At 40.6% G+C, this 9159-nt stretch overlaps 1 long non-coding RNA gene across 2 annotated transcripts in view; it reads right to left on the reverse strand.

Annotated features, from left to right (window-relative positions):
- Positions 1 to 8757, reverse strand: part of LOC116088813 — a 23918-nt gene extending 15161 nt beyond the window's left edge. For both annotated transcript variants that reach the window (XR_004118023.1, XR_004118022.1), the window contains exon 1: positions 8353 to 8757. This is a non-coding gene — a long non-coding RNA (uncharacterized LOC116088813). The remainder of the gene's footprint in view (positions 1 to 8352) is intronic.
- Positions 8758 to 9159: the final 402 nt, after the last annotated feature.

The raw sequence follows: 9159 nt of genomic DNA on the forward strand, positions 1-9159 counted from the left end.
TTGTTGTTTTATATTAAACAACTTTTATAATACTTAAAAAAAAAGAACTCATGTTTAGAGTGGTTTTCCGCTCAGAAAAGATCATTTTGTATTATAACAGAATCAATTGTAGCTTGAGACTTTTGCTTAAAGGCAAAGATTATCTTCCCTAAATAAAAATGTTACTTTGCTTAATCAGAAAAAAAAAAAACCAACTTAACATATTCTTTCTTAACACACATGGTATGCATTCTCTGATAAGTGGATAGTAGCCTAGAAGATCGGAATACACAAAGTACAAACCACAAACCATAAGAGACTCAAGAAGAAGGAAGACCAAAGTGTGGATACTTCATTCCTTCTTAAAAGAGGGAACAAAATACCAATGGAAGGAGTTTTAGAGACAAACTATGGAGCAGAGACTGAAGGAAGGACAATTCAGAGACTGTTTCTCCTGGGAATCCTTCCCATATTCAATCATCAAATCTAAACACTATTGTGGATGCCAACCGGTACTGGCTGACAGGAGCCTGATATAGCTGTCTCCTGAGAAGCTCTGACAGTACCCGACTAATACAGAAGTAGAGGATCACAGCCATCCATTGAACTGAGTACAGAGTCCCCAATGAAGGAGCTAGAGAAAGAACCCAAGGAGCTGAAGGGTCTGCAGCCCCTTAGGAGGAAAATCAGTATGAACTAACTAGTACCCTCAGAGCTCCCAGGAACTAAAACTCCAACCAAAGAGTACACATTGGGGGACTCATGGCTCCAGCAGCATGCGTATAGCAGATCATGGCCAAGCTGGTCATCAATGGGAGGAGAGGATCTTGGCCCTGTGAAGGTTCTGTGCCCCAGTGTAGGGGAATGCCAGGAGGCAGTGGGATGGTGAGCAGGGGAGGGGGAGGGAACAGGGGATTGTTTTAGTTTTTATTTTATTTTATTTTATTTTATTTCATTTTCTTATTTTTATTTTTTGGGAACCTGGGAAAGGAGATATTATAATTAAGAAAACATCTAATAAAAATAAATGAATAAATACATAAAAAGAAAAAAATCAACAATTTGTCTAAATCTAAAAGCTGCTTACATTGAAATTTAGACGATGAGCTACTATTATATCTAGGGACCTCATTACTCCATTGTATAAAGAAGTCAGCTGTCCACAGAGGCAAGGACTCATTCCTAAACATACCATTGCTCTTCTTTCTCCTTTATTAATGAAACAATTCTCAGTATTGATTTTGCTGCTACAGATTAATTTTAGATTGTGATTGGACATCTGCGAATCAGTGATTATTTCTAGAAGTACAGAGGTGGAATTGATATAATCTATAATGGAAAAAACTTTAGCTGCTTGTCAGTTGGAGCTGGCATTGTGACATTCTGGGAGAACTGGGGACAGACTCAAGAAGCACATCTTTCTTGGTGTCTGGATATCTTAGTCCACTCTTTTCCTTCCCTAGGCTGGTCCTCCTAAGAAAATCTTTATCTTATAGGTTGCACCTATGATAGGGCACATAATGAATTTATCCTTCAAACATTAAAGCAATTTAATTTTATCAAGAAAGTATGAATGATTTTATAGTATTTTACTGTACTTTGTAGTTGGGAAATAATTGTTGAAGAGAAAATTCTGTTGTACAGGGCAAAGTCATCAAAATATTGGTATTAAACTAAAGAGATACTGTGCAGGTTGAAAATCTGTGCAGTTCAACCAGGATTGGAATGAGACTTTATTTAAAAAGAGAGAGAGATGTAGTCATGAGTTGGGGCTACTCCATTTTATGTTCCCTCAGGTTGTGCTTCTAGTCATCCACCCAGGGAATCTTTGGATCTATGAATGAAAGACACACACACATTAGCTTATTTTAGAAATGCCTTGGCCCAGTGTTTGAGAGATATCGGGGGTCCAGATTAATTGAGACTGCTGATCCTCCTACAGGATCGCCCTTCTCCTCAGCTTCTTTCAGCCTTCCTTAATTCAACAACAGGGGTCAGCTGCTTCTGTCCATTGGTTGGGTGTAAACATCTGCTTCTGACTCTTTCAGTTGCTTGTTGGATCTTTCGGAGGGCAGTCATGATAGGTCCCTTTTTGTGAGTACTCCTTAGCTTTAGTAATAGTGTCAAGCCTTGGGACCTCCCCTTGAGCTGGATCCCACTTTGGGCCTGTCACTGGACCTTCTTTTCCTCAGGCTCCTCTCCATTTCCATCCCTGTAATTCTTTCAGACAGGAACAATTATGGGTCAGAGATATGACTGTGGGATGGCATCCCCATCCCTTACTTGATGTCCTGTCTTCCTGCTGAAGGTGGACTCTGTAAGTTCCCTCTCCCTACTGTCAGGCATTTCATCTAAGGTCCCTCCATTTGAGTCCTGGGAAGTCTCTTACCTCCCAGGTCTCTGGTGCATTCCCCCCCGCATCCTAGCCTGCACAAGCCTATGACCAGTCATTGCTGTTGGCATCTTTATTGATTGATCAAGAACCAGTTGGGGACAAGGACCTTTAGCACTTGGACATGCAGATTCCCAACTGAATCAAAGCATTAGAACCAATCTCCAACAGAGAGAGAAAGGAAAAGTGAGAGGGAGAGACAGAGAAGGAAAGAGAGGGTGGGGGTGGGGAGGAGAGACACAGAGTCTGTCTAGATGTAGAAGAATGCAAGTTGATTCATTTTTACCTCTCTGTACAAAGCTCATGCCCAAGTGGTTCAAGGACCTCCACATAAAACCAGATACACTGAATCTAATAGAAGAGAAAGTGGGGAAAATCCTCAAACACATGGGCATAGGGAAACATTTCCTGAAGAGAACAACAATGACTTATGCTTTAAGATCAAGAATCTACAAATAGGACCTTATAAAATTGCAAAGCTTCTATAAGGCAAAGGGCACGGTTAATAGGACAAAATGGCAACCAACAGAGTGGAAAAAATATCTTTACCAATCCTACATCTGATAGAGGGCTAATATCCAATATATAAAAAGAACACAATAAGTTAGACTCTAGAGAACCAAATAACCCTATTGAAAATGGGATATATAGCTAAACAGAGAATTCTCAACTGAGGAATATCAAATGACCAAGAAGCACCTAAAGAAATGTTCAACATCCTTAGTCAGCAGGAAAATGCAAATCAAAAGGACCCTGAGATTCCATTTCACACCAGTCAGAATGGCTAAGATCTTTAACTCAGGTGACAGTAGATGCTGTCTACCTGACAGCAGAAAGGGGAACACTCCTTCACTGCTGGTGGGATTGCAAGTTGGTACAACCACTCTGGGAATCAGTTTGGCAGTTTCTCAGAAAAGTGGACATAGAACTACCTGAGGACCCAGCTATACCATTCCTTGGCATATACCCAGAAGATGCTCCAACATGTAATAAGGACACATGCTCATAGTATCTATATTTATAATAGCCAGAAGCTGGAAAGAACCCAGATGTCCTTTAACAGAGGAATGGATACAGAGAATGTGGTACATTTACACCAATGGAGTACTACTCAGCTATTAAAAACAATGACTTCATGAAATTCACAAGCAAATGGATGGAACTTGAAAATATCATCCTGAATGAGGTAACCCAATCACAAAAGAACACACATGGTTGCACTCACTGATAAGTGGATATAAGCCTAGAATCTCAGACTACCCAAGATACAATTCACAGACCACATGAAGCTCAAGAAGAAGGAAGACCAAAGTGTGGATTCTTCGGTCCTCCTTAGAAGGCAAAACAAAATACCGATGGGAGGAGTTTCAGAGACAAAGTGTGGAGCAGAGACTGAAGGAAAGGCCATCCAGAGACTGCCCCACCTGGGGACCCATCCCATATACAGCCACCAAACCCGGAAGCTATTACAGATGCTGGGAAGTGCTTGCTGACAGGAGCCTGATATGACTGTCTCCTGAGAGGCTTTGCCAGAGCCTGACAAATACAGAGGTGGATGCTTGAGGCCAACCATTAAACTGAGTGTGGAGTCCTGATGGAGGAGTTGGAGAATGGACTGAAGAAGCTGAGGGGGTTTGCAGCCCCGTGGGTGATGGAGCAACAGTGTCAACTGGCCAGAACCCCCAGAACTCCCCAGGACTTGACCACCAACCGAAGAGTACACATGGAGGGACCCATGGCCTCTGACAGAGGATGGCCTTGTTGGACATCAGTGGGAGGAGCGGCCCTTGGTCCTGTGGAGGTTATATGCCCCAGTGTAGGGGAATGTCAGGTCAGGAAGGTGGGAGTGGGTGGGTAGGTGGGGAAGCACTCTCATAGAGACAGGGGAAAGGGAATGGGATAGGGGGTAAAAAAAGACACAGAGACACAATGAGGGGCAAGAGAAATTAAGAATTGGAGATTTTGACAGGTATGTGTAAGTTTTGAAGAAGCCAGAATCAATGTATATATATGAAAAAAAAAAACCCTGAAGTTTCTGTACAAAACTATGTTTTTACTCATCCTTACCTGTCCTACCCAAAGGAAGCCCATGTCATGATAATGTTGCTGTGATTAATAGTTCACATTAAGGAAAAATATAGTGAAAGGCAGGTTGATCATCAGACTATTGGCTCCCTAGCTTTACTATCAGAGTGCATCAGACTGGGTGGAGTCTGAGCTTTGTGTCATGATGAAAAAGGATGCTATGACAGACAGGAGCGTTACTGATGGGAAGGCTGAACTTGCTCTCTACTGAGCCTGAAGCTTATCTGGGGACTTGTTGCTACTTCTGACTTGGGGCAAAGCAATGCAGGCCAATTTTTCAGCTTAAGAACAGTTAGACAGAAATACCTATTCTGTCCTGTTTGTTACCATGGTCACCCGCACTGCCTGGAGAGAAAGCCAGGTCTCCACAGGCTAGGCAAGGCTGTTTTTTTCTCCCCATACCTGTACAACTCCTGAAGACACCGTCACAGGTTGCTATTATATTATTCTGGAAGATGACCTGTGATTTATAAGACACATTTTGTGTCTTCTTTCATTTGCCAATCTCAGACTGTACCCTTTGCATTATACTTGTTGTGTAATTAGTATCACATTGGATAAAAAAAAATCACATTGGATAGTCTTTTAGGGGACTAGAACTGGGAACAAGTATGTCACAAAATTAGGCAGTAAATTAAATTTCCATTAAGGAACTTAAGCTATAAATGGGCACAGCCCTATTCAGGGACAAAACACGGCTTCCCATCACACCCGAGCCTTTGTGGACATGTTTGTCCTTCTGTCTCATCTCTTTAGTAGACACATTGTTGGTTTTGAGTTGTGAGCATGGCTGCCAGCCTCAGTATCCTTGTGCTCATTAGCAGACGCTACTTTTCAGACAACCTTAATATCTTTCGTTGTAGAGCAGGGCAGTCTAATAATAGAGTTACTTTATTTATAAAGTAAATTGCATTTTTTGATACTGCAGAGTCAAAGGCAAACCTGTAAAAATTGTAGCTGATTAGAGTTTGTGTGTATGAGTATGTGTGACCTCTGCACTCTTGAGAACTCCAAAGCTGATGAAATAAGTGTGCTTAATTTTATGTCCTCTCTAATTAATGAAGTCATGGTGCTTTATGTGTAGGGTGCTGGTCCCCTGTTGCTCTTTTTGACTGTTAGGTAAAATAGGGTTCCTTATTCATCTTTGTTTCTGCAACAATCTTATTTCCCTTTGCAAACAGCAGGATGATTCTGAGGTTCACAGTACTGGTAATCAAAGTATAAAAACTTTGTTTCCATGCAGGAGAAGGGGAAGAAATAAGAGACATAGACAGAGATTGAATGTGTCATCCAAATGAATAAGATATGCCTTGCTGGGCAGCATGTTGAAATAAAAGCAAATAAATTCAGGTGTGACAAGCAAAAGACTACATTTTCTGCTGTCTTGTACACTTGTGGTAATTGCAGGAGTCCACAGAAGACAGAAAAGATAAAAGTCAGTGTCTGCCAGAAAGTTTAGGTCCTTTGTATTGAGGATGAAAAATGGCCTTCAGGGAGTACATAAAGTTCTTCAAAGGCTGCCATGTTCTGAATACCAAGTAGCTTCACCGGACGATTCCCCTCAGAAATGCTGAGCAGAGGAACTCTTGGCGGCTGCCAAGGTAGACAAGCAAGACAGTGCTCACTGATGAGTGATTCATCTCAGTGAATGCCATGCAGAATCCTGTCCTTTCTTACGCCGAGGTTAGGGAAGGTACAGACCCCCAAATGCAACACATACATTTCATAGCTTTAATTTCTGCCTGGGTATGATGAAGGCCACAGTGTTCAGAACCTATGCCAGCTCTTTTATATTAATTGACTAGTTTTTTTTTTTTTTAAAAAAAAACCTTTTTATTTTACTTTAAAATGCTTCTGCCATACCATCCCCTTACAGGCTTTGTCATCGCCATCCTAGGGAATGGATGGAATTCCCCAGGTTGTAATTTTGCTTTAAAATGAAGCCACTGGAAAATAATTTATTGGCCATTATCACTCATTTCCCCCAGGATTGGTTTTTTTTTTTAACCTTGCTACAGTTTTCTTTATATTTTACTATAAGTATATACTTGTAGAGATTCCATGCCCTGGGGGATGGTATGTCTGAGGACATACTATTCTCTATGTAATCATATTTCTAGGCCAAAAATATGATTCTAATTCTCTCAGGGTGCAGGAGAGACCAACCAACTAAACTGTCTAGTAGATTCATGGGAAATGAGTAAAATGAGGTTATTTCGAGCTTCTGGGTTTTAAAAAGAAATTACAACACCTAAAATGTTTTCTAAAATAATGATTGGTGGCACAGACTGTCTTTAATTGACAATCTTGAGAAGTGGAAATGTTTTGGGTGTTTTAATTGTAAACATTGTGAACAAAAATAAGTTTTTGGTAAAAATATCCTAAACCTAAGTATCAGAAAAAATAGTGGTGTTCTTATTTCTTAGGGAACATGTACAATTTAGAACATAGCTTCATACTTGCTAAGTCTTTGAAGATGTGTGTCAAGATAGTAGGGTAGAAAAGTCATCCACTATTGGGACATCTTATTCCTGTGCCATATGAATTAACTTATTGGAACTTCACATGTACTTAACTCTACAAGACTGATGGAGAGTCTTACTACACAGAAATAATAGAGATTTGTAAAAAGTAAACAGGGCCAGTGTCTTAGTTAGTTAGGGTTTTTCTGCTATGAACAGACACCATGCCCAAGGCAATTCTTATAAGGACAACATTTAATTGGGGCTGGCTTACAGCTTCAGAGGTTCAGTCCATTATCATCAAGGAGGAACATGGCAGCATCTAGGCAGGCATGATACAGAAGGCTTGCATCTGAAGGCCACTAGGAGAAAATTTGCTTCCAGGTAGCTAGTATGAGTGTCTTAAAGCCCACACCCACAATGACACACCTACTCCAACAAGGCCACACCTACTTAATAGTGCAGCTCCCTGGGCCAAGCATATGCAAACCTTCACAGCCAGGATAATTTTACTTTTGAGTCAGTAAACACAATAATAATCCTTAGGGTTTCAAGAAATAACTTTACCCATTTATCATCACTCTGTCATTGGTGTATATTAAATTCTTTTTGAAAAATTGCCTTTTGAGACAGGTTGTGTATCAGAAAAAATATCAGTATAAAGATATTGTAGCATTTCTTTGTTTTTGTACTCCCATAGCATTTTATAATGTTATGCTTGTTTTTGAGGTTTATTCCCTAATGGCTTGGTGGTTTTAAAATCTTACATTAGCATTCAAAATAAGTAAAGCCATTAGAAAGTTTATAGGGGAATTTTCAAGGTGGTCTCATGGAGCACATTCCACGTTACCATTAGGAAGGACCCAGAGAACACCCAGTTTGTCAGGCTTTATAAATCTTGTTACGAAAGACTCAATGCAGACTTGTTTTCTTGGCACTAAAGACAGGCTTGGTGTAGGGGCGGGAGGGTTTTTTGACTACTGAAACATCAAACTGGAATAAAAGTAATATCTGCCCAGTAAAGAACCATATGAGTATCTCTTTTAAAAAAGTAGAATAAAATCTCCCTTTATGTTCTCTATTATCTGAGTATCTTTTCTGTGGAATTTCATGAGGGGATGTCTGAGCTACAGTGCAGCCAAGAAGACCGTTAAGGCCAGGAGAGCGTTGGGGCCTATTTTTTTTTTAAACAGGCTTTTAAATTTTGTGTTGGAAAAATATTTTCAGAGGCTCTATTTTGATCATGTTTTTTTCCCTCGCCAATGCCTCCCAGCTCCTCCTCGCTTTCCCACTCGCCCAAATGATGTTGTTCTCTGTCTCTCCTCCTCAAATATGAACAACAAACAAAAACAAAGCCGAGAAACACAAAAGAACCCTACAAAGACACACAAATAAAAGCCAAAACAAGCAGAAGAGCAATACTGTCTGTAAGACCTGCTTTTCCCCCACACACGAGTATGACCTGGAACATGCCTCTTCGCAGCAGCTGGTGCCCACCACCACCGGAGTTGGCCGGGCCCACTACTCTTCTGTAACCTTGAGGCCTCCCTATCACATCTCTGGTTAGCTTCTCCTGCCGTGTTTTGTTGGCTGGCAGTGATTAGAGCCGGCACCATGCCATAGCTATTGTTGCTTCAGGAAACTCTGTAACCACCTGGGTTTAGCAAAGTGGTTGCTTCCATTTGTGATGTCATACTAAGACCATTGAGTTCGACTCCCACTACCCAATCTCAGCTTTTAAGATAACGAAACGGTAAGATAACGAAAGGGTAAAAACAAACCAGACTATTTTAGATTAAGTTCTATCCACAGTTCAACAACCATTGGTTTCATCACATCCTCACGTGGCATTCCCCGGCTTACCTCTTAGGAAGCTGCACAGCCAAGTTTAGCTCAACTTACTGCAAAGGAAACTTTTGACATTTTGCATGAATATTGTTTGCTTAGAATTCCAGATTTGAGTTTAGGAAAGTGCCTAGGGAAGACTCAGACAGACTTTTTCCTTCTCATTTTTTTTTTTTCTGAAAATAGTGCAGCCTATATAATCTTATCGTTTGAGGTTGATATGCCGAGGAACAATATTAAAAAGTGAGCAGACATGGGAAATTTGTTTAATTTGAATTGTTTTTGGTTCAGCGCTTTCCTCTTGTCTTCTTCAAGTCACATGGCATAACATTTCTTTAAGCACCTGAATAATACTCCATTGCTTAAATGCACCACATTTTCTGTATCCATTCTTCT

The sequence above is a fragment of the Mastomys coucha genome, unplaced genomic scaffold (genome assembly GCF_008632895.1).
Source record: "Mastomys coucha isolate ucsf_1 unplaced genomic scaffold, UCSF_Mcou_1 pScaffold14, whole genome shotgun sequence".
Taxonomy (NCBI): domain Eukaryota; kingdom Metazoa; phylum Chordata; class Mammalia; order Rodentia; family Muridae; genus Mastomys; species Mastomys coucha.